This window comes from Hirundo rustica, chromosome 3 (genome assembly GCF_015227805.2).
Source record: "Hirundo rustica isolate bHirRus1 chromosome 3, bHirRus1.pri.v3, whole genome shotgun sequence".
Lineage (NCBI taxonomy): Eukaryota > Metazoa > Chordata > Aves > Passeriformes > Hirundinidae > Hirundo > Hirundo rustica.
In genome coordinates this window covers 7,803,770-7,829,348 of record NC_053452.1, presented here as the reverse complement: position 1 = coordinate 7,829,348, position 25,579 = coordinate 7,803,770, and the positions used below count along the sequence as shown (strand labels likewise).

The following is a 25,579-nucleotide window of genomic DNA, read 5'->3' as shown; positions in this document are numbered from 1 at the left end:
CTGCTATTTTATTCCTAATTGTTTAGAGAAAAGTAGGGGAGGGTTTCATAAAGCACTAAACATTACACACAATCATTTGCCATCTCCTCCTCTTTTAAACACAGACCGTAACTCACCGGTTCCCTACACTGCAGCTTATTTTCTTATAGCCAGGTTGTGAAAGCTGTGGGAATGGAAGTGATCCATTGTTCTAACCTGTAACGAGAGTACCAAACCCCCCTATGTCTTCAGCCTGATTGCGGTGGCAACACGTGCATTTACGGATTCATTGGTGAGTGTCTGGAGGTTACTCCTCAATGAGAGCTCTTTATGATCTGATCAGAGTCACACACTAAAGAGCAGACGTCTCGCAGCAATGTAATTCTGAGTTACGCTGCCTGAACTGCATTTCTCTCCCCGTTGGCTTTCTGATTGCTGTACCAGAAGCAGCATCACAACTTCTGTCATGAAGTAGGTTTTTGTGCACGGTCACTGGAAAGTCTCCTTTGGAAAAAGCGCTGTGCTCATGTAAGACACTGGTTTGAAGCAGGGCTGTAACACAGTGGGGTGGATCTAGGAAGATAATCAGTGTACTGGATGATAGGGATATTGCCTGGATTCCATTCAAGCTTCTGTGTCTCTCATTCCCAGTACACATCTACGTTTGGTGTGTACTCCACAGGTGAACTCACACAAGGACGCAGAGAGAATCCTTTTGGGTGTTTTTGGTACATCCCTTCCTTGGGGCCGAGTCTGCTCTCACTGCAATTAGCAGGAGCTTGTGTTGCAGTTCTTGTACGTCAGCCTTGCTCAGCTGAGCAGTCTCCCTGTCCTCAGCAGGGCTCCTTGTGTGCCTAATTTAGGGCTGGAATTTGCCAGTGGGTCTGCACCCACTGGGGTGCTGATAAATAAGACCTCACAGTCCATAGCCTTGCTATTTCAGATCACCCCAAAGACTGCCCCGACGGGCATTGCCAGAGGGAGCCCACAACACAGACCAGACCCAGCTCTGCTGGGTTGTCCCAGCTGTGTGGGGTGCCCCAACCTGTGGGCCTTTCATGGGCTGAAGGGACATTCATGCTTCTAGTGACAGCATACAGTGACTGAGAGATGAACATGTAGGAGGAGGGAATACAGGTGGCCTGACCCCTGATCATTAACAGCTGTGTTAATTACCCAATACAGCCTCACCCCTGAGGAGTCACAGCTGTAGCCAATAAAGATGAGTGTGATAAAAGGTAATGGGTTTGCTGGTGAGGGGGAATCATGAAGGAGGAGGGGCCTTAAGGAAGAAGAGGCTCATGAAGAAGGACCCTGAGGCGAGAGAATCCCTGCTCTGAGGTCAGTCTGGGTGTGCAGTCAGAGCCTGTTGTTGGAACCTGCAGCTGCAGTCTGGCTGGGTAAGAGCTGCAGTCAGAGTCTACAAACTGATCCCTGCAGCCAGAGTTCAGCAGGAAATAACCAGCAGTCAGAGGCTGCAAGGGAAACCTCCAGTAGGAGCTTGCTGCAGCCAGGGTCAGTGAATGGTTGGGGTCAGGGTGGCTGAGCTGTAAAGAGGAACAAACCAGGATCCTTTCCATGCTGTGATAAACAAGGAATCTGTGTCTGGGCTCATTTCTACCCTCTAACAAGAGGGCTGCTGGAACACCTCCCCACTGGGGTGCTGATAAATAAGACCTACACAGTCCACAGCCTGCTGTTTTGGGTCACCTCAAGGACTGCCTCTAATGGGCATTGCCAGAGGGAGCCCACAACACAGACCAGTTCCAGGTCTGCTGGGTTGTCCCAGCTGTGTGGTGCGCCCCAATCTGCAGGCATTAGATGGGTTGAAGGGACATTCGTGCTTCTAAGTGACAGTATATAGTGGCTGAGAGATGAACATGTATTTATGACACAGTGCTTTCACGAGGCAGGGTTGATAAATGAGAAGCAAAAGTCTCTCTGGGGCACAGGTAATGGTGCACTGACGCTGGTTTTACAGGTTATGGGTTGCAATGACCCTGATTGTCTCCCTTCCATCCTGCAAGGCTGCAGAGGGAAGAGCTAAGGCAACAAACCCTGCTGTTATTTTGGCTTCCTTCATGTGCCTGCTGAGGCTTTGCTGTGTGAAAATCCTGGCAGGGGGCGGGAAATGCCGTGTCAGTTGGAGCTGAACAAGTTCCTGTGTGCTTAGTAGTTGTGGTGTCCTTGTTTGCTCTTTCTTGTGTGGTGTGTGAAAGGAGACCTTTGTACACCAGGACGTGTGGTAGTGCCCAGGTACACCTTGGATATAAAGGAATGTTTAAAGGAATATTTGTGCAGTGGTAGCTGAGCTATGGAGATGGTAGAAGCAGGTGCCTTGTCTACATTTCACAGGAAAATGGAGTATGTGCTACTGAATAAATAAAGGCTTTGTTAGCTAGGCCACCTTATTCCTGCAGGGAATCCGTAGGAAGGATTTATATTAAGTGTTCTCTGATGATAATGATGCTTTTAAAATAGAATTCAGAATATTATGCCACCTAAATCTTGATAGCCCATTCCTACGGCTCAGAAATACTAATGCAAGGTGTATCTTGTACTCCATATTTCATGGCTGTTCCAATTTCTTTTCTTTTTGAGCTACATATTAATGTGGAGTTAGAGGCTTTATCTCCACAGCTACACAGTCCCCCTCACAAGCCTCTCCAGACATGCAGCTTAGTTTAAAAAAAAAAAAAAGCTTGCTTTGTTCCTCAGCATGATATGGTGTAATCAGGAGAGTGAATAGAGATGCCAGAAAGATTTATGACTTGATTTTTTTTTTTTCCCCTCCAGAGATGGAGAGGACAACTAATGCACAGTACTGATTTCATGAGGAACTGGGGATCTTCACATTAGAGAAGCATTTTCTTTTTTCAATATCCACGTCAGAAATATCACCCTAAATGAAGTGGGCTTTTTTGAGAAATTCAAGTATGAATAGGAAAATTTTTCAAGATGGATTGCTTTTTTTCCTTTTCCAAAACATGAAGCTATGCTTTGATAATCTAGAATACAGTAGGATTTGGCATTCATGGGAAGTCCTACCCAATGTTAATCCACCCTTCAGAAAATGTGCCATAACCTCACTACCCCTGAAGCATCATTTCACTGAAAATGTTGTAAAAAGCTTTGCTAGATTTCACCAACTTTTTTTTAAAAAATCACCTAAAAGTGCAGCATTTATGGGCATTCATAAAGCAAACCAGAACATAGCATTTCAGTTTCAAATCAATCTCTTAGCTGGTTTAAACTCTCTCTTTCAACAGTGCAGCTGAATACAGTTCTGTCTTTTTAACCATCCTAAATACAAATGCTACCCATCTCCCATCTCGCTCGCTCTCTTTTTTTTTTTTTTTTTTTTTTTTTTTTTTTTTTTTTTTGGCTGGGTTTATGATATTTCTTGAGATCAGCTTTTGGGCCCAAAGGAGTGGTGAGCTGCTCTGCTCCCACCCTGAGATACAGAGCCTGAAGTCTAATTAGGCTCTTTCCCTCTTTCTTGGTTGTTCCCTGTTACACTGGTGACAAATTTAGTAAAAAAGCTCCAGCTGTGCTGAGACTGCTGAGGGAGTTGAAGCTTGGGGTTAGAGCTTGAATAGCGTGTAACTTTTTATTTCCTACCCTGGCTGGCTCTGAATGGCAGCTATGCAAATTACATGCATACACTTTCTACTGTAGCTTGGTTTTATGGGGACTTTCACTGCAGAAGATGAACTTTGAACAAATAATTTTAAGCTGGTAACTTAAATCAATGTAATTTTTTTTTTTTTCCTTGCAAAACCAGGTCCTTCAATGTCACTTGTAGTTCAGCACTCGTTAAATAGTGTTGGCTTCCTAGGGAAGATGTGCTATAGTTTAAATCAGGAAAGTGAATATAAATGTAATGCAATATTCTGTCCACCAAACAGGTGGGATGTGCAGATATACAACTTGTAGTCATGCTTTAAATGCAACTTAAGTTTCTATTTGAATTCCTGGGAAGAAAGATCTGCACAAAGAACGGAGCTCTTAAAATCCCAGTCTGAAACCAGTTGTAATGAAAGTCTGTAGCTCCATAACCCTGGACCTCTGTGCCTTCAGAAATTAAAACCTTGTTCCTATTGATTTTTAAAATTAATATTTAATAATAGTAAAAGCACGATTTCCGTGTCAATAGAGGGTTTCTTCCTAACAAAACCTTTCTTTTGATGCAACTCAGAGGACTTGCCTGTTACTGTTTGATGCTGCCCAGAGCCATGGCCAGACCACAGGATCCTAGAGCATCTCTTGGCTTCTGGAGTCAAGTGACCCACTTGTTCTTTCCCTGGTGTGTGTGTCCTGCATATCCCTTATCCATCCTCATATCCCAAGTTCTAGGGCACCCAGCACCACAGAGTGTGCCAACACACCTTCATCTCCCAGTCTAAGCACAACTGTAGCAATGTCTGTGGTTCATAGCTGCTTTCTAAAAGTATAAATAGCTGCTATCAGCTCCTGGGTCTATGGGGCAGCGCAGCAGAGTGCTAATGAGACCTGTTCCTTGCTACCAGCTCAGCTCTGTGTGGATAAATAGGTGTTAAACTGAACTTTAATCTGCTGGCAAGGAACCTCCTATGATATAGCTGCGCCTAAGGGCTCGGCAGGTTTGTGCACCACACACAGCGTGTTCAGGTGGAAGCTGAGTTGTGGGTGAGGATGTAGGAGAAAAAAGACAGTTCTCAGTTTCTGCTGATTGCCAGCAAATACAATGGAGACTGAAGCTCTTTTCCTCCACCGGTAGATGTACTGCTACTGTTCTTGCTGGAGGATGTCTCTGTTTTGATGGAGAAGTGGAGGGAAAAAGAAAAGAAGTGTCAGCCCCCAAAATGGGCTTCATAAAAACCTCCATGCAGCGCACACACCAGACGCTTGTACCACCAGCTGGTGGCCTTGCCAGCTCTCCTTTGCCATCCCAAGAATATCAGTTTGAAAGGAAGATACAAGGGACACAAATCTTTCCTTTTGTTGCTTTTATCAGGCTTATTTTAATCTGCTTGCCTGAATTAGCCAGAAGTGCTGTTAGTCAGCAGTACAACGCCAATTTCTGTGAGCAAGGCCTTGGGGTGTTCTGTCCTTTATCTGAAGAAAGGCACATTAGCATGAGAGATACAGGGAGTTTATTAGATATTGATACTTCGTGGTTGTCTCTCAGCTCTATTAGTAACCCAGTCACCAGCTCCTGTCTCTCCCCTTGTCCTACAATTTCACACACTCCTGCTATTTTGTCCGCTGTGTCTCTGATTCACAAAGCTTCTTCCATCAGCTTCAGATCACTTTTCCAGAGTAACTCCTGGTAAGAAAATCTTTTAAATCTATTAAATAAGACGATGGCCAATGCAAGAGTGGGACAACTGATATTTTAGGGGAAAGGAATAAAGAAAGTTTTACTATAAAGACAACCCATCAAAGGTTCTTAAAAGGAAATTGCTAAAGATGTTGTACAAGTCACTTACTGCACATATCTGTGGGTTTTAAAATTCTTTTGCCTTTTCCAACAACATTTTAATTAAAGCCTTTATTAGCAAGTGTTCTTTATAAAAGACTGACACTTTTTATTCTTTTCTACTTCATAATTTTTACAAGCGACTTTCTACAAATGTTTTTCTCTAAAGAGGTCATTCTGGGAGAAAGCAAGAAGGAAGTAACAGTGTTAAATCAGTCATGCAAAAGGTGTGATGCGAGGCATAGCTTGTTTTAATGAATTTTGGTCACTAAGTGAGTCTAATTTCTGGTCACAGCAATTTTAGTGTATTGATTTCCAGCCCCACGCTTGCCTGGTAAACAAGATCTCATCACAGGCCCTGGTTTGTGTCAGTAAATCCTTTCTGCACAAGCAAATCAAATATTTTAATCTCCAGGTCCTCGCAGCTTTTGTGCTCAGTTGCACGCAAGCCTCTAAAAGAGGAGGCTCGGAGGGGCAGCTGCAGGGCTGGGCAGGGCAGAGCCTGAAGGTGCTCACGTCCCCACAGCACTCCTGAGCCGGTGGCTCCTTGTCCCAGGCTGTGCCAGCTGCTTGCAGCTTCTCCCTTTGCACCTGGGCAGTGCACAGGGGGCGGGAGGAAGGCTGGCAGCTGTGGCAGGATGCCCAGGGGCAGGCCAAGCCGTGTCCCGCTTCCCAGGCTGCTCTATGGATGTCTCTCCTACCTCTAGCTTACTCTGTGCTCACACCTAGGCTGCTGGGCTGATGAAGATCTAGCCTTTGCTTTTTCACAACACTCTGAAGACTTTATATCATTTTCAGATACAGCAGTCAAGCCACTGAGCAACTGGACCTGAAATCTTAAATTTAGATCTGATGGGGAAGCAAAATTCTGAATACAAACTGACTGCTGCTTGTGGATTTAGATTGCTGTCTTTAGGTGTCTTTGCAGGTCGCTCACAAAGTAACATTAGCTATAAGAAAATCCTCCATACAACCTCAAAAAATAAGAATAAGCTCATGTTCCCCCCAGTTTAGCCCATCAGTTATTTCTCTTCATCATTCTGGTGGCCAGCTGTCCCAATTACTATACCGTGTGTACTGAGCCAGCGCTGATGTCTCAGCTGTAAGTAACACCCAGGAAGAGAGCACTGTATATATTTAAAGTGTGTAAGGATCCAGCAGATATTGTGCCAAGATTGGTCTACACCATTTTTGTGCCTATCTGAGACCTCCTCCTTGGAGGATTCGTTCTTGAGTGTTGTGTAACACCTTTCCTTCTGCACTGACCTCTGAGATAATGTGCATCAGGAACGTCATATTGTCAAGAGAGCCTGGCAGCAGCTTGGGAGTTGGTACAAGGGCACATGAATAATGGCATTATTTCCAATCAGAAAATTGCTAAATTTAAGTCTGTTACTGAATCCAACAGAACACTGTGCAGCTTGGCACCTTATGCAGGGTGTGCACCTACATAAAATTATGTTCATAACAGGAATCAATAAGGTTCAAAGAAAAAGCTGGAAAAAAACCTCTGTGAGCATGTGGAAGGGAGGACTAAATGTTTAGTGATATTTTTAGCTGATCTCTTGATTTCAAAGTTCTTTTTATGCTAAATACCCTTCCCTAACAAAGTGAAATAGTGAGCTACAGCCTGAAAAAAAAGCCCGCAGGGGTGGGAAAAACTCATACGATGTTGGAGCTTGTTTTACCTTCAGCTGAGATGTTTCGTGCAGGGCAAGCTGAACTGCTTACACCTGCTGGATCCATAGACCCATAAGAGAAAGGGACAGACACAGTCCTTTACTTAAAACTAATCCCTGTGAGGTGGTCAGTGCGAGCACCAGAATGTGGAGCAATTGCGTGTAGTCGAAGGCAAACGTCCTTAAAATAATCCTTCCTCACACGACTGACACCAAAAAGTACTGTCAACAAACTCTGCTGAGCGGGGATGGTTCCCTCTTCCAGCATCTGTGAGTAAACGTGGCATCACTGGGTCTGTTGCAAACAAGCCTGTCAGTACCTGTAAGGTGACTGTCTGTGCCTTACAACACAGAAGTAATAACCTGCAAAATTAAGACAGTGCAAATTCTAACATTTCCCAGGAGTGTCTGGCTTTTGCAGCTTTAGCAGTGCTGGTACAAGGCAGGGCTTTTGGTTTTTGTTTTTTGGTTTTTTTTTTTCTTTTATGGCGAGACATTTGATTCAGCATTTACAATCGGGAAGTTCTAAAAGTAACGATGCCAATTCACTACCAGAAAAAAAAAGAAATTAAAATGGGGATTTCCTATCCAAACAGCAGGAAGATGAGCCAAAACTAATAATGGTAGCGGTGGTTTCTGTCTTGTGTTTCTATGGTCAAAAACAGGAAGCTGTCTGACATTGATAAAACTGCTCTTGAAAAGTTGTCATCACAGGTCGAAAATATTCATTTGAATGCATCATTACTAAGCGCATATTAAACAGGAGCCAGGCTCTTAAAAGACAAGCTAAAAAATACTGGGTTTGCATGTTTTCTCTTTGTTGATTTTTTTTTTTTTTTTTTTTCCCCCTACAGTGGAGAGAGGAAGAGTAATGATGCGCTCATTTTTATGCTGCATTAACTAATTATAGACATTAAAGGCAAAAAACACCTATTATTTTATTTAAACCTTCCCCTAGCTGTTGTCATGGCTGACAAATCCGGTCCTTTTCAAACACAGTTTTGCAAACTGCTCTTTCCTTGTACGAGCATGCTTCACAGCACAAAACCACCGGAAAATAATGAGTAATGTAATTCCCTTACCTGTCTAGGGCATGTGTCCTTGCAACTTCAAAGGTCACTGAGTTGAGAGATCCTTTGTGGGTGATGCTCTTATTTACTGGAAATGTAGTTTTCTCTCGCTCTCATCCGCCAGCCCCTCTCCATCAGGCTTCTCCTGTAGCGTCTGCAAAACACAATGCATCCAGCGTGAGCACATGCTGTGTTGCAAAGGTAGAATCACATGCAATCACCTGGATTTTATTAGAAGAGGAGTCCAAATAGACTCACTGCAATAGAACGCTGCATATGTGAATGTTTTTGCTTTTGTACTTCACACACTGTGCCAGTATTTGGGGGCAGGAGGTGACAAGTAATGTATTTTCACTATCCCAACTGTTTTAGCTCTAAAGGGAAAACATGCAAAAAGCAGGCTAGCAGAAGTCACTCATTGCATAAAAGGTATGGGATAAATAATTTTCTTAATTACAGCATCAAGAAAGGGGTTTTTATATGCTAAAACCAAAAGATGATTTGACCTCAGTCTAGGGTGATGAAACATGAGCACAGATCTCACTAAATAGCTGAGATCACCGATATGTGCCCATTTACATGTTCTTAGGACACCTATGACCTGATTCCTGCATTGCATTCCTTCCCTGAGGTAGCAGGACAAGGTGGCGGAGAGCACCAAGGTCACCCAAGGCAGCGCGGGAGATGACCTCTCAGATTACAGGATTAAAACCCGACTGAGAGTAGGGTTTCCCTGTTCCCCTCTTGCTTATCAAGTCCCAGGGGATGAGTTTCTTTCTGAGGGTCGACAACACCCCGAGACCAGTTCAGACAAAACCCCGAAGCTGACAGCTCACATAGCCTGGGGACTCCTTGCTCCTTTTAGCAGTGTCAGTGTGATCTTTTGCATCCGTGACTTTGGGTAGGGAAGGGCTGAGATTCACCCCCCAACTGAAGCACCCGACCGCTGGCAGCCTTCGGGACTAAAAGCAGGGAGCGTGAACAGAAAGCTTCAATAAATGCAAACACGTCTGCTCTTCTCTGATGGGAAGAAGAAATCTCTGAAGTATTACTGCACCTAAGGTTGCTGAAATCAGTTCTTGAAACTATTTACTTGGGCAAGCATGTGGTTGCTTAAATGAAGATGACACATCAAAGCCTAATTTTGTCAGTCCTTGACTTTTTAGTACTTAAAGAGCCCAAGATGAATTAATACTGTAGTAGAGGACTATGACTTCTGCACTTCTATGTTCCATTAGGTTAGCATAGCATTAAAAGGAATTATTTTCTGGTTTTGATTTTGGGCGTATTCCCTTGTTCCCATGCAAACGTGAGGCACAATTGCACCATTTAATGGCTAAGAAAAGAAAGGCAATGCCAGGAAAGCTGGTTTCTCACCTATGTCTGATTGCCTGGAGTTCTAAATTAATTATCCCTCTTAAGGGAAAATGGATGTTGAATGGGGAATAAAGCACAGCTGTTGAAGCAGGGTATAAATAGGAAAAGGTTTTAGAGGGGAGGGGGGGAAGAAGGTGCACTTTGAGGTAGACAGATTTGTAAGGCAGCGCTGCTCCTGAATTTGGACTCTTGGGATGAATCCAGCAGTGACATAATGGATGTGTCAGGGCTTGGGTGAGATGCCATGGGACAGCTCTGCTCTGCAGCCCATGGGATTTCAGAGAGCAATATCCCATATAAACATATTTATGTGGTTAGGCAGACCACTACTTTGATAATATTCTTGGATAACACTTTTGGCACTGTATTGCTCCTGTTTAATCTCAGTCAGCACCAACCACTTTAAAAAGTCTGTATAGTTTACCTGAACTGAATTAAAAGAAGCCTTTTTCATTCTAGGAAAATTGTTTTTGTTTTTCTCTCTCTGTGTATCACTAGTCACAGCATTTGAATCATCACTTGGAAAGAGAATCAAATGTTGCTAAGTAATTAGCAGACTTGACCAATGCTGGATTCTTCAATTTATGGTTCCTCAGATATGATAAAAGGAGAGGGGAAGTTTCACAAATAGGGTAGAACTAATTTTTTTTTTTTTTTAAGCACGCAGAGTTTGGGAAAATAACCCTTCAAGGCTTAAAATTGTCTGTGAACGTTGTACCACTGAGTATAATATTCATGCTAACTTTTGAAGCAAATAGAACTTTCAAAACTGGAAAAGTTCACATTGTTTACATATTAGTGTGTCCCTTCCTCTCTGCCTCTCCAATGTTTGTTAATCTATTACCCACCTTAAAGAAAGCTTCCTGTTCCTCCTTGGAATCTGAGCAGAAAATCAATTAACTATAGTATTAATGAGGCCTGATTACAGGTTTTCCCCTGCCTGTGGTTGTCTTCACCTCCCTTTTCTGCCATTATTTAACTAGGCATACGAAAAATCTTATCTATTCCTTTCTTTCATCAAACACTGCTGATTGGAGTTCCTGCTTTTATGACTTCCCTGATAAACATAATTTTAGATTAGAGTGTTTGGAACAGGCCAGCTTAACGAGGAACTACTGGGACAGAATTTTGTACTAGCATTGTCAGTGCTCATTAACGGTGTTTATTCAGGATTATTTGTGATGGAGGTAAATCCTAGATTCAGGGGGTTCCTTCTTCCTTATTGGCACACAAAACATCTTCTGTGATATTCCTCTGTGGGATATGTGAAGAAGGATGAGGTTTCTCTTCTTAGTGTTTTACGAATCCAGCACAATGCCAAGTTGTCTCCTGGGGTCAGATATCTGAGTCGTTCCTTTATTCCAGAACGTGGTGGTGCCTTTCAATGCCAGATTGGGAATCCTGTGGCATGTGGTTGGGAGGGAGCTGGCCAAGGCTGCAGTCTGTGCTTGGGATAAGGGCTTTGTACCTGGATACAACCCTAGAGCTGCTCCATCTGCTCCAGGCTGTTATTGATCAGCTGCTGCTGAATTACATTCCTGGCTCAGGAGGTGCAAATCTGGCTGTTTGACCTCAGGTCTGGCACCTGGACAGGAAATTGTCTCCCATGTAGAAGATTGTATTGGGATGATTTGGGTTATCTGTCCTAATATACAGCTCCCAGCCTGACTAATATGAATTATCCCCACTTTATGCCTCTGGCAGTCTTTTTTTCTGCTGAAGGCACAACAGAGTGCCAGCAGATCTATACAGGTTGATCAATTAAGGCTTTTGGCACATGAACAGGCTCTGGAGAAAGAAAGGGGAGAGTATTTCTGCTCTAGGCAAAGCCTCCTCTTCCAAACACTGTGCATGAACCCATGTCTTGGATGGCAAAAATGCTAAAGCCTGGACTAACAGGAGCTGTTAGGACAGATTTAGACCCAAAAATTTGGATTTTTGGAAGAGATGAATGAAGCATGAAGAGGAGCAGGAATGGGGAAGGAAGGAGGCATGGAACAGTACAGGAACATGTACCAGTACATGAAGATTTTGGAGAGGCAAGCCAAAGGAGGCAAGCCAAGCCAGCCTGCTCTTGCTCCTGCTCCTCAGTTGTGAGCTGAGAACACATGGCATGTCCAGAGCCTCAGGCTGGAAAAGGGTGGTTACAGGATTGAAGCAAACCCCAGCATGAGCCGTATTCTTCTGGCTTTTTGGGGCAGGAGAGTCTCCCAAGGCTGTAATACTGTCACTATTCAAGAACTGAAGCAAGGGGCAAGGAAACAGGGAAAATATCAGAGACCAGGGATGCTGGAGGAGGAGGCTGAAGTCTGATGCTGCAAGATTGCAGCCCAGGGAATTGAACTGGGAGAGCTCACCCTGGCCAGGAATGACAAGATTTCCAGAGAACACATAAACACAATTGGCATCACCCATGAATGCACACATTTTTTCCTTCCCACGTGGTATAAAGACCTTTTGTAACTCTTTAATTCAAACCAGTGAAATTGCAGCAACATAAAATTCATTTCTCTGGGTCCTGCTCTGTAAGCATCAATTATAATGTCTAATCTACATGAAGTGCTGCTAAGTTTAGTAAGCAGCTCTTTATTATGCAGCACCCAAAAGCATTCAGATGTATTCACATTAAGATGTAAGATCACGCAAACGTTAATTGTAGAAACATCCAAATGCTAACAGTTGGGGTTTTTGCCTCCTAAGGCTATAAACAGCTATTTTGATTGGATTGCCATGTTCTTCTAAAATACACACTTTCAAAGAGAAATCTGGCAATTGGACAGTGGGCACAAAGCAATATACTGTCAGAAAGGAGAGAAAGCTTAGAGGACAAGCCATTATTTACGACAACAACTTTGGAAATCAAGGTTTGATGCTTGCTGTGAAAGAGTTTCACTTGGTGGCAGAGGAAGGAGGGATACATTGCTGTGAACATGTAAATCATTTATGCTCTCAATTAAAAATTTACTCAACACCTCCAGCTTTTGCCTGAGATATGGCTGTGGGGAAAAAAAAAAAAAAAAAAAAAAAAACAACAAACCCAAAAAACCCCAAATCCAACCTGAAAACTGCTGCCTCTTCTCCAAGGTCATGTATCTTGTAATTTAAAGGATTATTTGATTTTGTTCTAGATTTGACACTTTATTGGCTTCTCAATTGGTTTCAGAATAAAATTGTGTATCCTTTTGACTTCCTTTTCAGTTTTCTCTGCAGCCTAATGGCTTTCTTTCCCCCGTAGTAGATTATTGTGTACCTTTTTCTTCAGCATCACAAATTTTGCCACCTCTTATCTTTTACTGTGTCTTCTCTTTCTCTCTTGTCATTAGTTCTTCCTCTGTGTCCATTCATTCCTCTGCTTGTGTTGATTTTTTCCCCCAAAAGTAATCTTTGTTTTCGTAGCTCACTTGTTAGTCTCTTTCTTCCTTCACTTTAGTTCGCATTCAATTCTCCTGACTCTATTTTCTTGTTTAGGGGTCTCAAAAGGACCACTGAAATAAATCATAACAACAAAAAACACCATCCAGAAAATGAAAGGAATAATATGGTACATGTAAAAAAAAAAAAAAAGGTGTGACTATTGGAGATAATCTAATCACTTACTTAAAGCAGTTTTGATTTTGTATGAAAGCAGAGCTGGCACATATTGTAATGCATAATTTCATAAGGTGCAGTGCACCTGGGCCAGGATCATGGCATATTGCAAAGGATGTTTTCAGAAGATGTTTTGTATCACTATCTCTTTTTATTTTGATGATTTGATATTTCAATAGGTCATGGCTGGTGAGGCTGCTTCTGTCACTTCTTTTGTACCCTAAGTTTATGACCTTACCCCTCTCTTACAACTCAGAGGCAAGAGAAAAATGACATTACAAGAAACTATTATGCAAATAGCATCAGGAAGCAATGGGTTTTAACAGTATGGACCATACCTTGGCACAACCACATACCTCATTCATCCTTTACTTTTCATAGTGGTGAATTATCCCTGCTTGAGTTGTGCCTTCATCTATTTGTTAAAACTCATGTTGTAACCTAAAAACTTTAAAATTAAATAAATAACTAAATTACCCTTACAGTACTGGAGTAGCTGAATTGCAAACAAACAAATGAGCAAAAAAAGACTCCAAAGCTTTCCAGATGGCTGGTTCCCACTGATGTACATTTTTTCTCTGGAGCTTCAAAACATGTTTAAATTATGAAATTTGGTGTGATTACAAGAACTTGGCAAGCACTCATTAAGGTTTTAGTCTGAGGAGTGATACTACAGAGCTGGAGAACAGAAGATGAGCAGTTGTGGAGCTGCATGGCTGTTCTTGTGTGTGCACAGCCTCGTCACTGTGACTTGTGGAGCTCAGCTCTCTGGTCCCCAGGGTCTGACTTTTCTGTGTGCTGCCCTCCTGCTGTTCCCTTGGCCCAAATCCACACTCAGCAGAGCTGGGGAAACTGGTGAAACTGCATCAATAATTTACTTGACTTCATTTACTCAGAACTGCTTGCTTGGCATGCACAGTGCTCTGTCCCCAGCTTCTGCTGAGCCCAGGTGACTTGGTACTTGTCTCTGCTCCTCCAGCCAGTGAGTGCCCGGTCTTGCTGCTGCAAATCCCTTTGTGCTGCTGGAGCAGACCCACTGCTCCACAGGGAGAGCCCCTGCTGGGAGAGCAGAATGTGGGGAAAGGCTTGTGGGAGGCAGCAGAAGCAACAGATGATGGGAAGGAAAGTGAGGGGGAGTGGAGGATGACAGAAAAAGAAAGACAGAAGCAATATATTTACTATCTGTTTTGAATATGTTCTGAGACTGGTAATGATGAATTCTAATGAGTGCATCCCACCCTCCAGCCTGGGTTGAAGCTGACAAGCAGGATCAGGTCTTGTGCTCCAATTGCAGGGGAAGCACACCTCACTGGGGCAATGGTGGGGGTGAAGATTGTGCCTCTCTCAGCAATTTGTACTTGAGACAAGTGGGAACCTCCCTTTGCATGTCAGGTCCTCCTGGCTGCAATCACACAGCCCCTTTCCAGCTCCTTCAAGCCCATCCACTGTCAGCTCTTTAAGGCCCTGTTGCATAGCCTGAGGAGAAATCCAGCTCCTCCCTCTTGCCTGCCTGGACAAGGCTGCTAGTAAGGACACTACATTGTTTTTCAGATGCAGCTTGGTGTCCAAGTGATGTTTGAAGGAAGTTCTTTACCAGCTTGATACTGGAGACTGCTCCCTTCTTTATGGTAAGAGCAGATTGGCCACTGATACCTCGAGATCCAAGGCTGTGGGCAGTATTAGCATGGAGAAGGGAGGGAGCAAAAAAAAAAAAAAAAAACCAAAAGAAAACTCTAAAGGTGGCTTTGTAGTAAAAAAAGTTACCCTTGGAGTTAGCAAGAATATTTTATTACAGCATTGTTGTGTATGGTGTGCTGCTGCAGTCATCCCCTGCTCATCACCAGACAATAGACAATCTGAATAGACTCTGAATAGACTGAATTATTCAGCTGTAGTTTAATTATTCAAGAAGAGGATGTGGCAACAATTCATGTCCAAAGGAGGGAGGAGGAGGGCAACTGCGGTTCCCCTGTGTTAACCTGGTGGACCTTGAGTGATCCTCACCTCACTGGTCTCCGGGGTCCGACTGCTTTGGCAGGGCACTGCTGTTGCGTTTGTGCTGCCTGAGTAAGTGCATGCCCTGCAGCAAGCAGGTACATAAGCATTCAAGTGACCAACCTGCTCTGTACCTATCAAAGAGTGGTTTGCTGTCTGCTCCTTAGATTTATTGCCAAAAGACAGTTCCTTTGGGGCTCAACCAGCTGCTATCTTATGCATTTGTGGACTCCCGCCATGTGTCACTGTCAGTATATGAATTAAAAACAAATGCTGGAAGTACAGGGAAGAGATAAATAGCATAGCAGGAGGAGATGTGCTCAAGCCCACGCAGTGGACTTGGTGTGACTCCTTTCTAATAACTGACTGTCTGTCAAGTCGTGTAATAACCTGCAGATGGCTCAGCAGTGGGCGGCATTAATATCCTTGGGCCCCTCTGGCACACAGGTGCCCTGCCCTGTCCTTCCACCCTCTCCTTTCAGCAGCAGACAGCCCTGCCCCTCGTTGCTGTCAGGTGAAGCGCACAGCAGGAACTCACTGGCTCCCAGGGGCCTTGTCCCCCTCCCCTGGGTGGGGAGCAAAGACAGGAGAGCCCACCTGACTTTTTGCGATGGTACCAGAGCAGAAACATGACAAGGGGCAGAAGAACTGAAATATCACGGCTATTCAGACAGTGTGCTGACATGATTGAGCTTTTGTTTATTCACTGTTCTATCCAGAACCACAGTCTGACTACACACACTGCCATTTTTGAGGGCCATCTCTCATGGAGTATGGAAAGTCTCTGGATACTCCACAAGCACTTAACTTGCATTGTACAAATACAGACTCAGGTGACATCTAAATGCTTTCTGCACCTTAGTAAGATCAATGACATCATCCAACAGCTCAGAAGTTTTAAGAGAAAACAACCTGAGCCTGGGAAAAGGAACAGGAACATGTCTACAGGAGGGGAAACATACAGAGTAATGTTGCTGGTTAAGTTATTTTTCCTAGAAGATCTAATGGAAAATACAGAGAAGCAGATACAGAAAATGTGTACAGACATCTGGAAGGGACCTTCCACTGCAAGCACAGTGTCATACACTCCACGATGAAACAATAAAATCCATGATGAAAACATAAACCCCACACCTGAAGAGTCCCTAGTCTTCACTGTTTACATTGGAGGGCTAATGCAAAAACTCATTGCTGATGTTGGAGAGCAACTTTGGATGTCCTACTGAAGTTCACTGACGGTGAATTTACCTCCATCATTATATACAAATCACAAGTGGTTAGATACTAGGAAAATGGGTTTGGAAAAGCAGCTGCTGGGACTGAAAACAAAGGACTGTCAACTACAGAACTAAAAGTCCCACAGGAAGGTTCATGGGTTGGGCTGCTTTTGTCTTCTGTGACTTTTTAAAGTCTTTCTTCAGAAAGCAAAATCCTGAACTGAAAAATTCTTGCGTTTTGCATTAATATTTAAAGCAGAGTATTTCTGAGTGAGCATAGATTTGTTACAGTTTATTAATAAGTTTTCCTTTACGCCTTTCAAAGAGCATTTTTTACGTAACCTGCTTGTCTTTTTACACATCATTTACAACAGCGAGCGCTGTTGGTTGTGCTGATCCTCTCACGATTTTCTTGCAGGCAATGCCAACCACCATCAGCTCCCCTGAACACTTAGGCAAAAGTCAACTTGAGTTGCACCCCTGCTGAAGAGGGGGTGCAGGAGCACGTCTGAGAGCTCAGCAGGCAGCCTGAGTCTCATAGGCCATGTAAATACACTCATACACTGGGGCAGTGGGGCTTTGTTCTTCTACAGACAGAAATGAAGAAGGAGCTCTCAAAAGTGAGAAAGGAGCCCCAGGGCTCCCTCCTTGGGCTGCAGAAGTCTGGCAGCAACAAATCTCGTTCAGGTCATGGTGGATGAGGACAGGGATGCTGATGAAGGACAGGGCCCCTTGTCTTGCACACATAAACCCTGACTGGCTCCTTGTCTGAAAGGCTGAATAACACTGTGCAATTCTTGATACTAATGCCATTTCTTTGGAAGGTGGAGATGCCTTACTTGGTACCTCTAAAAGATACGAAAAGTATTGTTCAATGCTAAATTTAATTTCTTGTCATTAAATCAGGCAAAGAAACTCAACCCATTTTTTCCCCTAACATCCAAACGGAAAACTACAATCTTATTAGCAGCATTACCCTGAAAGCTCTGTTTTCCTCCCTGCTGCATTATGCAGCTTCTGGAGGAACTCTTCTCAAGCCCTCTGCTTCTGTAGTGCTGCATTCAGAAGACATGGAGCACAAGCCTAAAGATAAATATATCCCAGCACAATGAAGAGCCTAATTAGCATCCCAAATAGATCCACTATGGCACTCTTGATTAGTAATATTCACTCCTTTTAATAAGAAAGACCTCAAAAATAGTAATTGCACTGTCTGTCATTAATATTATATTGTGGGCAGAGGAAAAACATTCCCTTTGTTCCCACTCGCTCCTATTATATCAATCTTTGTATGTGTAGCTCCCTGAAAAGCCTAGGAGGAAGCTAACAGTCTTTTTGAAAAATGATCACAGATAATTTTATTTTATAATAAATCAAAGATCTGATACTGGAGGAAATTTTGCTTCTTCAGAGAGCCAGCCTTCAGTAAAGTAACCTCAGCTTTTTCTAAATCAAAGCATTTGATGGGATATGGGTGCACAAAACAAAGGGATCACAGCTAATACAAATGATTGGGAACATGAAGGTCTGTAACAGGATGGCATTTACAGGTGTGGAAAGTTAACAATCTAGAGCAAAAAACCTACAAAAAAGGACATTTTCAAGACTAAAATCTCTTTCATTTTGCTGTGTCCTGCCTAACCAAAATATTTGTGTAGCTGAACATTTTGCAAAGGAGAGCTGGTAGAGACATCTACAGTTAAAACTGCCAAGACTTCCATTTTTTTGCCAAAGTTTTAACTACCAGACTAAAATATTCCAAGCTTGCTGTCTGCCTCAAGCTGCAACAAAATGGCCCAGCAATGTTCTCAAAAACTGTTATGAAAAAAATCGAATGCATTTTTAATCAAAATTATTCACCTCAGGTGGTGGTGGTTTTTTTTTTTTTTTGTGTGTGTGGGTTTTTTTTTTTTTTTTTTTTTTTTTTTTGTTTTTTTTGTTTTTTTTTTTTTTTTTTTTTGTTTTGTTTGTTTTTTTTTTTTTTTTTTTTTTTTTTTTTTTGGAAGTAGACCTGAAATTCAGTGTCTGTCTACTCCAGCCTGCAATTTGCCCCTCGAGTGACCATCTGATGATCCTTTTTGCATTGCAGATGCTCGGACCTGGCTGCAGTGTGCGAGACCTGGAAAATCACTGCTCTAAGTGGATGCTTTGCTATCGACTCTGCGGAGCCAGTGTTTTCCCCATCAATACCAACCGCAGCACCATTAGCGGCAGATGATAACACACCCAGCAGAGCCTTGTGGCAGCAGGGGCAGCAGCCAAGCTCTCCCCTGGGAGAGTGTGGGTGTAAATCCACGTAGCTACACGCACTGGAGCTGCTGTGTACAGCGCTGAGCTCAGGTTAATAAGCCACACTTATAATGGCAATTAATTGTGCACGTGAAACTTACCTTAGTACTCAGTATCAGCATATTTAACTAGAAACATCCATGCTAAGAAATAAAATTATCAGTGGTCTGACCAAGAGGTGGCATAAATCAGGAGAAGCACACACGTGTTAGATCAACACAGGATCTGTCAGATTGTCTGTGAACTGATGGCATAGAACCACGGAATTTTGAATTTTGCAGGTTCAGACTCCGATACCTACCATGTTTCTATGCCTAATGCCTGCTTTCAATTGCTGCACGTGCTGATGTCCAAGGAAAATTTTGCCTCACACAGCCCAAAAATAAACCACTGAGAATAAACTCCTTTGGGTGGATATTCTAAGACCTAGCGGGGCTGTGATTATAAAATGTCCTGCACCCTTCTCTCAGAGAAGAAATAACATTTGAAGATCATGTTACTTCACCAAAATTTTAGTGTCTTTGGAAAAATATTTTTCATTCTGAATATGCTGCAGTTTGAGTGGGCTCCTGTGAAGGTACCTCTAGTTTTTGCTGATGACAATCAGGTGAGGTGGCAGCTCACTTTTATGAGACAACCCTTTTAAATGCACCAGGTTTCAGCTGATTACTGCAGAGGTTAGGACTGTTCTGCTGTGTTTCCTGGGACGTATTGTTTTCACCTGATATGAATTGTTGGCACAGTTCATCTTTCCCTAAATCTTTCTGCTAAGTCGTGAGGGTGAAATCTTTAACATTTGCATATGTTTGTATTTACTGCTCCTAAAGCTAAAAGCTATACCTGCCAAATGTCCTGTTGGAAGGAAATGAAACAGGACAGCTGTATGTTGTCCACAGCAAGTCAGCCTAAGAACCAGCTGAAAAATTGCAGGTTTTTGGATTCAATCCTTACTTATCCCTAACAAGCCAAGTCACATTGAGTGCTGAAGTCAGGAGGGAATCAGTGGAGAAACAAAGACGAAGCTGCTGTCATCAGTTGTGCTGTGTTTAGAAGCCCAAGTGTGTAAACAGTTGTACCACAACAAAATTCACAGAATGGAAATTAATCTTGATGTGGGGCGCTGACCCAGCCATTTGCAGCTGTGTGGGGAGTTTCAGACCCTTGGCAGTTTCAGTGAGGCATGACCCCATGTTCTATGACTTTAAACACATTTTAGTGTGGGAAGAACCCTGCTGTTAAAACTGATATTGTCAGTACCTCTGTTTCCCAGCAGACCCGGGGTCCTGACACAGGTTCCTTTGATAACAGCTCTCCTTTGGGGGAACAACCCAGGTCAGGGAGTGACAGCAGGAAGGGAGGGATGGTTTGGGAGAGGACAAAGAGCAGCTTTTGCTAAAGAAATGGTACTTTCACTAATTCTGAGATGCCACTGCTTGCCTGCATTTCATGCAGTTACCCAAACAGTTCAGGTTCCTACATTTTGCTAAGACTGTTTTTAGAACAATAATGAAGATAATAGGTCTAGTTTTACTGTAGAATAAAATCTCCTTGCACAGGCAGGAAGCCATGACCTATAGTAATGTAGAGGCCATTTTTGGGGAAAAGGAGTTAAGAAATCATGGGGAAAGCCAGATAGAGTTATGGACCAGAATAACTATGTCAGTGCTTACAGACTCTGCCAGCTCTAGAGGTCTGAAAAGAAACCACACAGGGATTCCTAAGGAGAATCCAATACTGTTTTCTAGCGAGTAACTGATTATGCCTCACTGGAATTAAAATACTTTTTTTGTTACTACTTATATAATAACTGACTTAATTTACATACAGCCCAATGGCAAAAAGAAATCAAAGGAAAAGAAAGCAATGAAAAGGACACGGAGCACTTCATTTGTGTACCCACAAATGCATCCATCTCCCATTCATTTAGAAACAAACGCTTTGGAACCACAAACAAACAAAAAACCCCACTTCACTAACCCCCAGTCCTTCTGACATTCAAGCTGATGCCCTCCATCTTTAATGGCTGTAATTGCTGCTCCCATATCCTGTTAACTAGATCCCTTTAGCCCTGCCAGCAACACTGGCCTTCATCCAGCTCACGTGCTTCTCATTCAGGTTCCTTTGTTATTTCCTTCCTGCACCTCCTTTGGCGCGATACGCCCACCCTCGGCTCTCGCTGCAGCCTCGCTGCCCCTCCATGGATTTCTAAAGCCCTGCCTCTGCCACCGTGCCCGTGGGGAATTTCTGACTGAGGACACTTACAGCAAGCACAAACATCTGTTTAACACAGCACTGGCCTCGGCTACAGGAACCCCTCGGAGTGCAGGTCTGCTCTGCTGGCAGGCTGTCCCTGGAATAACGTGTCATCCTTGCTGCTGTTCTCAGTCCCCCCTTTGCTTACTTCTTTGGTGGCAGCTCCTGAAGGCAGAATATTTTGTTTTAATTACATCCTAGTACTGGTGTCGGGATGGGGGCTCCCCTTCCAAGCTTGGATTTGTGCAGCTTATGTTATAGGATAATATAGCCTGAGATCTTGGATACTGCTTTGCTGGCTGGAGTATTCATGGCAATGCAACGCCCTTTTTGTGACTAGCAAAACTGTTTCAGATTTTCCTCCACTGTTTCCTCAACTCATCCTGGATAACTTCTTATCTGGAGCTTGCTGCCTCTCCTGACACCAGCTCTCGGTGCCCGTGTCCCTTCGGAGCGGTCCCACATGTCCAAACTCCACAGTTCACTAACAGAGTCCAAGACGGTGGGCTGCAGGTGAACAGGGATGGGGAACCTGCTTTGCCTGTAAAGCTCAGCAATTTGGGTTTGTGGGCGTTTCACTTTTTTTCTTGGGTAGGGGGAAAGAAAACACTTCTCGTGCAATCGTGAGGAGACGGGGAAAGCTGACACCGGGCACATGGTGACAGAAACGGGAGCGCAGGGAGGGCACAAGGGCAGTCGTTTGTAGACAGTCGTGAGCTGTGAAGGGCTGGCCAGGGGATATCAGGAGAGGGAATATATCAGGAGAGGGAATCCCGCACTACAGAGCTCCCACGCTGCCTGTGCGCTGAGCTTCCCCCAAGGCTCACTCCAAACAAACCTCAAGGAGTCCAACTGTAATTCTGAGATGAAAACTGCGAGACTTCGGGAACCCTTCAGCGGCCTCCTCAACATCACCTTTCTCCCGTCGGCTGCGTGGAAAGCAGCAGGCCTGGCGGGAGCCCGGGAGCACACGGGGGAAGGGGGATTTCCTCCTTGCCCTTTTCCAGTGCGTGTAGTAAACAGAGGCGCGCCGGCGCGGGCATCCTCCGGGGGCACGTGTGCGGTACCTGCGGCTGCCGGGCAGCGCCGCGGAGCCTCCGCGCCCGGGGCCGTGCGGGCGGAGCTCCGCGCCCGCGGCCCCGCCGCCCACTTGCCATGCGCTGCCCGCAGCCCTGCGCGGCGGCGGGGGGAGCCGGCGGTGGCGGCCCGGCCCGGCCCGGCCCGCCCAGCACAGGCGGCGGCCGCCCTGGGGTTTCCCCCGTCCCTGCCGCGTCTCTCGGCGCTGCGGGGGTTGAGGCGGGCGCGGCGGCGGAGGAGGAGGGAGGGGAAGGGAAGGGAGGGGGAAAGGAGGAGCCGCCGCCGCTGTGGGGCGGGCGGGTCGCACACACACACGGACACACACACAGACACTGGCACAGCGTGAGGAGGAGGAGGAAGAGGAGGGAGCAGCCTCGGCGCCTGAGGTAAGGGCGGCGGGAGCGGCCACCATTGAGGCGGGGGGAACGGGGGGCTGCCGCGGACAGAGCCGCGGCTTCGCGCCCTTGGCGGGGGAGCGGCGCTGCCCGGCCCCCCCCGCGCCGGGCCGTAACCTTGGGCTCCCCCGGCCGCGAGGGACGGGCGCGAGCGCGGGGGGCTGTGGGGGGCTGTGGGGCTGCCGCCAACGTGTGGGGCTGCCACCTGTGAGGGTCTGTCACCCTGTGGGTCCCGCACATCCGCGTGGGGCTGCCACACGTGCGTGTGCCTGTCACACGGGTGTGCCTGCCACATACGTGTGCTTGCCACATACGTGTGCCTGCCACGCGTGTGGGTCTGTCGTACGCGGGTGTGTGTGTCACGTAGGTGTGCACGCCCGGGTGTGCCGCGCATGTAGGGCTGTGCACACACGCGTGTGTCTGCGTGTCACGCTCACGTGTGTGTGTGCGCACACGCGTGTCCGTGTGCGGATCCGTGTGTGGATCCGTGTGTGGATCCCTGTGTGTGTGCGCCTGGCGGCTGGAGTCTTCCCCTCATCCTCGCTGCTGTAGTTTCTGAGTGTATCCGGATTTTGTCAGTGCTGGGCGGTGTGACAAATGTTTCTGTGTAGTTAAGTATAACTTTCTTGCAGTGGTGGGGTTTTTTTTCTTTTTTTCTTTTTTTCTTTTTTTTTTCCTTTTTTTTTTTTTTTTTTTTTTTTTTTTTTTTTTTTTTTTTCTCCTGGGAGGAAGGCAGGCTCACCTTTGAAGATTGTTTGTTTTCTTTCATATATATCCAAAGGTCTCTGGGGATACAAGTGCTCCTGTTGCCTCTGTGTGTGTGGCTGTAATTTACAAGAGGTTTTTAAAACACTTAGTGACAATTTTCAAAGCAAGGTGCAAAAGCAATGTTTCCATTTCCATTCCACAACCATTCCAAGGCTGTGCACTGTATTCCATGCACAACTTTGAATTATGTGCAGACACCTGTTACTTAATCCTGTTTATCCTTTCCAGTTACACTTATCCAGCCTTGTTCTTTTTTTTTTTTTTTTTTTAAGATCTCAAAATAAATTACAAATATTCTTTTATGCTGGCATCTAGTAGAAACCCAGGGATCTAATGCGCTTGTGAGGTATTTAATGCGTGTCTGTTAGGTAGTACTTTCTCAAAAGGGGATGATTTTAGAAAGTTGTAGAATAATAATTATCTCAGGGGGAGTTTATATAACGTTAAAGTGTCTGTAGGAAAGGTGGATGGTAGGGGCTACACGGAATCAAAGTCTTACACAGCATAAATTTCAATGAAGTGTGCATCACCCTCTATTAATACGTAAATAATATTTGTGCTTCTCAAGCTTCTCTTGCTGCTGCACCACGGAGTTTTCAGTTCAATAATCGGTGTTAACGAGGGTCCTTGGGAAGGTGTCGCATTTCAGATCCTTCGAGGGGATGGAGCAGATTCTTTCATAACACGTTTGCATTCAGGGTTGTATTCCGGAGTTTACCTGAGCAGTGTTAGCAAGGTGATGCTACTCACTTCAGGTTAATTCCTCCAGCTCCTGGAAGTGCTATGGCCTCAGTACTTGCAGGCTTTCACCAGATCAAGGGTACCTAATAGTGCCACGCACCGCAGAATAATTACTGTTATACATAGCCGAGCAATTTTGTGTTGTATAGAAACAATTCCTAAATACCAGTTGAGAACAGATTTATCCCTCCCTGTGACTGGTAACATCATAAAGTAGTTAAAAATAAATTATGGAGCTCTAGGATGAGAATTCTCTTCCACAACCGTTAATATCAGTGTGCTTTCACGTGTCAGTTTTGATTCATCTCTTGATGATATCACTAAAACCCAGGTATTGGTAACAAAGTTAAACCCCTGGTGAATATATAACTGCGTGGCTGTCAAAATAAAATGTGAGGCTCTGAATTGATTGCTGGCTGTGGATATGCACTTGGTAGAGAAACAATGTCTTTTATTTTAAAGACATGCACCCACGCACAGGAGCTTTGTTCTAAAATAGTGATTTCTGTCATGAATTTATGCATAACATGCACTCTCTGCTTTTTCTTAGAATGCAGGGAAGACAGAACCTTGAAGGGAGAGAGAGAAAGACCAAAAAGGGGCAGGAAAGAGAAGTCATTAGAATTTCCCTTACTGGCAGAGGAAATACTTCTTTATTATGTTTCACACAAAATATTGTGGTGTTTCCACCTCTTCAATAACAATGGCGAGTTGTTTGGGCTTGACATACACTGCTGACTTCTGTTGCAGACTTTGGGCATTTGTTCCAGTAATATCTGGCTGTGATGGTGAACTTGGGGCTGTGCTGGAAGTCTGTCAAGTATTTGTTACAGCTGTGTAGGAACCGATGGCTTCATTTTCACCAGCCTTAGGTATACTGTGTTGAAAACTTGTAGGGATGTAAGTTTCCTGCTTACCGAAATTACGTGCTTTGTATTTCTGCTTCATTTTTTATCTTGTCATTTTTTTGTGGGCTTTTCGAATTGTTCAGCAGTTTGCTTTCCTTGGTGGTTTTAACAGCTCAATTGTTATTCCTTCCTCTTTGTAATTTGTCAGAGACTGCTGTTTTAATATTTTCCTTAAAACTGAATTAATCCCTTTTCTAGAGGAAAGGGAGGAAGGGACAGAGGAGTACTTATGAGAATTTTAGGAATGAGAACCAAAACTTAATGCAGGCATCTTACCTAAGAGAGACTGCTTATGAAAATTGTACCTCATTGATTTCGGAGAAGGCTGGTTTCCTCTGTAGTTTCAATCATCTGTCCCATTAGATTTTGGGAAGTGTTGTAAATTGGTTTAGAAGTGAAATTTTCCAAGTCATAAAATCTCTGGTTGGTTGTTAGTGGAAATCATTACGAAGGGTTGCATAAGCATTATTTGTAGGATGGCTAATCAGCAGCCTGGGCTTAGTTCCATTCTCTAATAAATAGATGCATTGTGCTACTTCAAAAATTGCAAAATTGATGGCTTGAGTACATTTAATAATTTTGCAAGATATGTAATGCATCTGGCTTGGGGAAGACTCTTTGATCTCTGCAGAAGTTGCACACAGTGGAGGTGTTTATGATCCAGCCTGTTAACTCTTCAGAAGTTTTTTGATTATACTATTTAGGACATCTTATTCTTATGAAAGATTCATGCATAGCACCACATCAAAATTACCTATGTGCACGCTTCAAAGGCTCAGATA

At 44.2% G+C, this 25,579-nt stretch overlaps 1 protein-coding gene and 1 long non-coding RNA gene across 3 annotated transcripts in view; both read left to right on the top strand.

The window, feature by feature from the left end:
* The first annotated feature begins 1,234 nt into the window (after positions 1 to 1,234).
* On the top strand, positions 1,235 to 18,733 carry LOC120751184 (uncharacterized). Its single transcript, XR_005700298.2, has 4 exons — positions 1,235 to 1,320; positions 14,706 to 14,782; positions 16,785 to 16,912; positions 18,456 to 18,733. It is a non-coding gene; the product is annotated as an uncharacterized LOC120751184 (long non-coding RNA).
* A 3,516-nt stretch (positions 18,734 to 22,249) lies between these two features.
* The window catches only part of PLCB4 (phospholipase C beta 4), a 130,156-nt gene continuing 126,826 nt past the window's right edge, over positions 22,250 to 25,579 (top strand). For both annotated transcript variants that reach the window (XM_040059116.2, XM_040059118.2), the window contains exon 1: positions 22,250 to 22,371. The gene's annotated coding sequence lies outside the window, so the exon portion shown is untranslated. The remainder of the gene's footprint in view (positions 22,372 to 25,579) is intronic.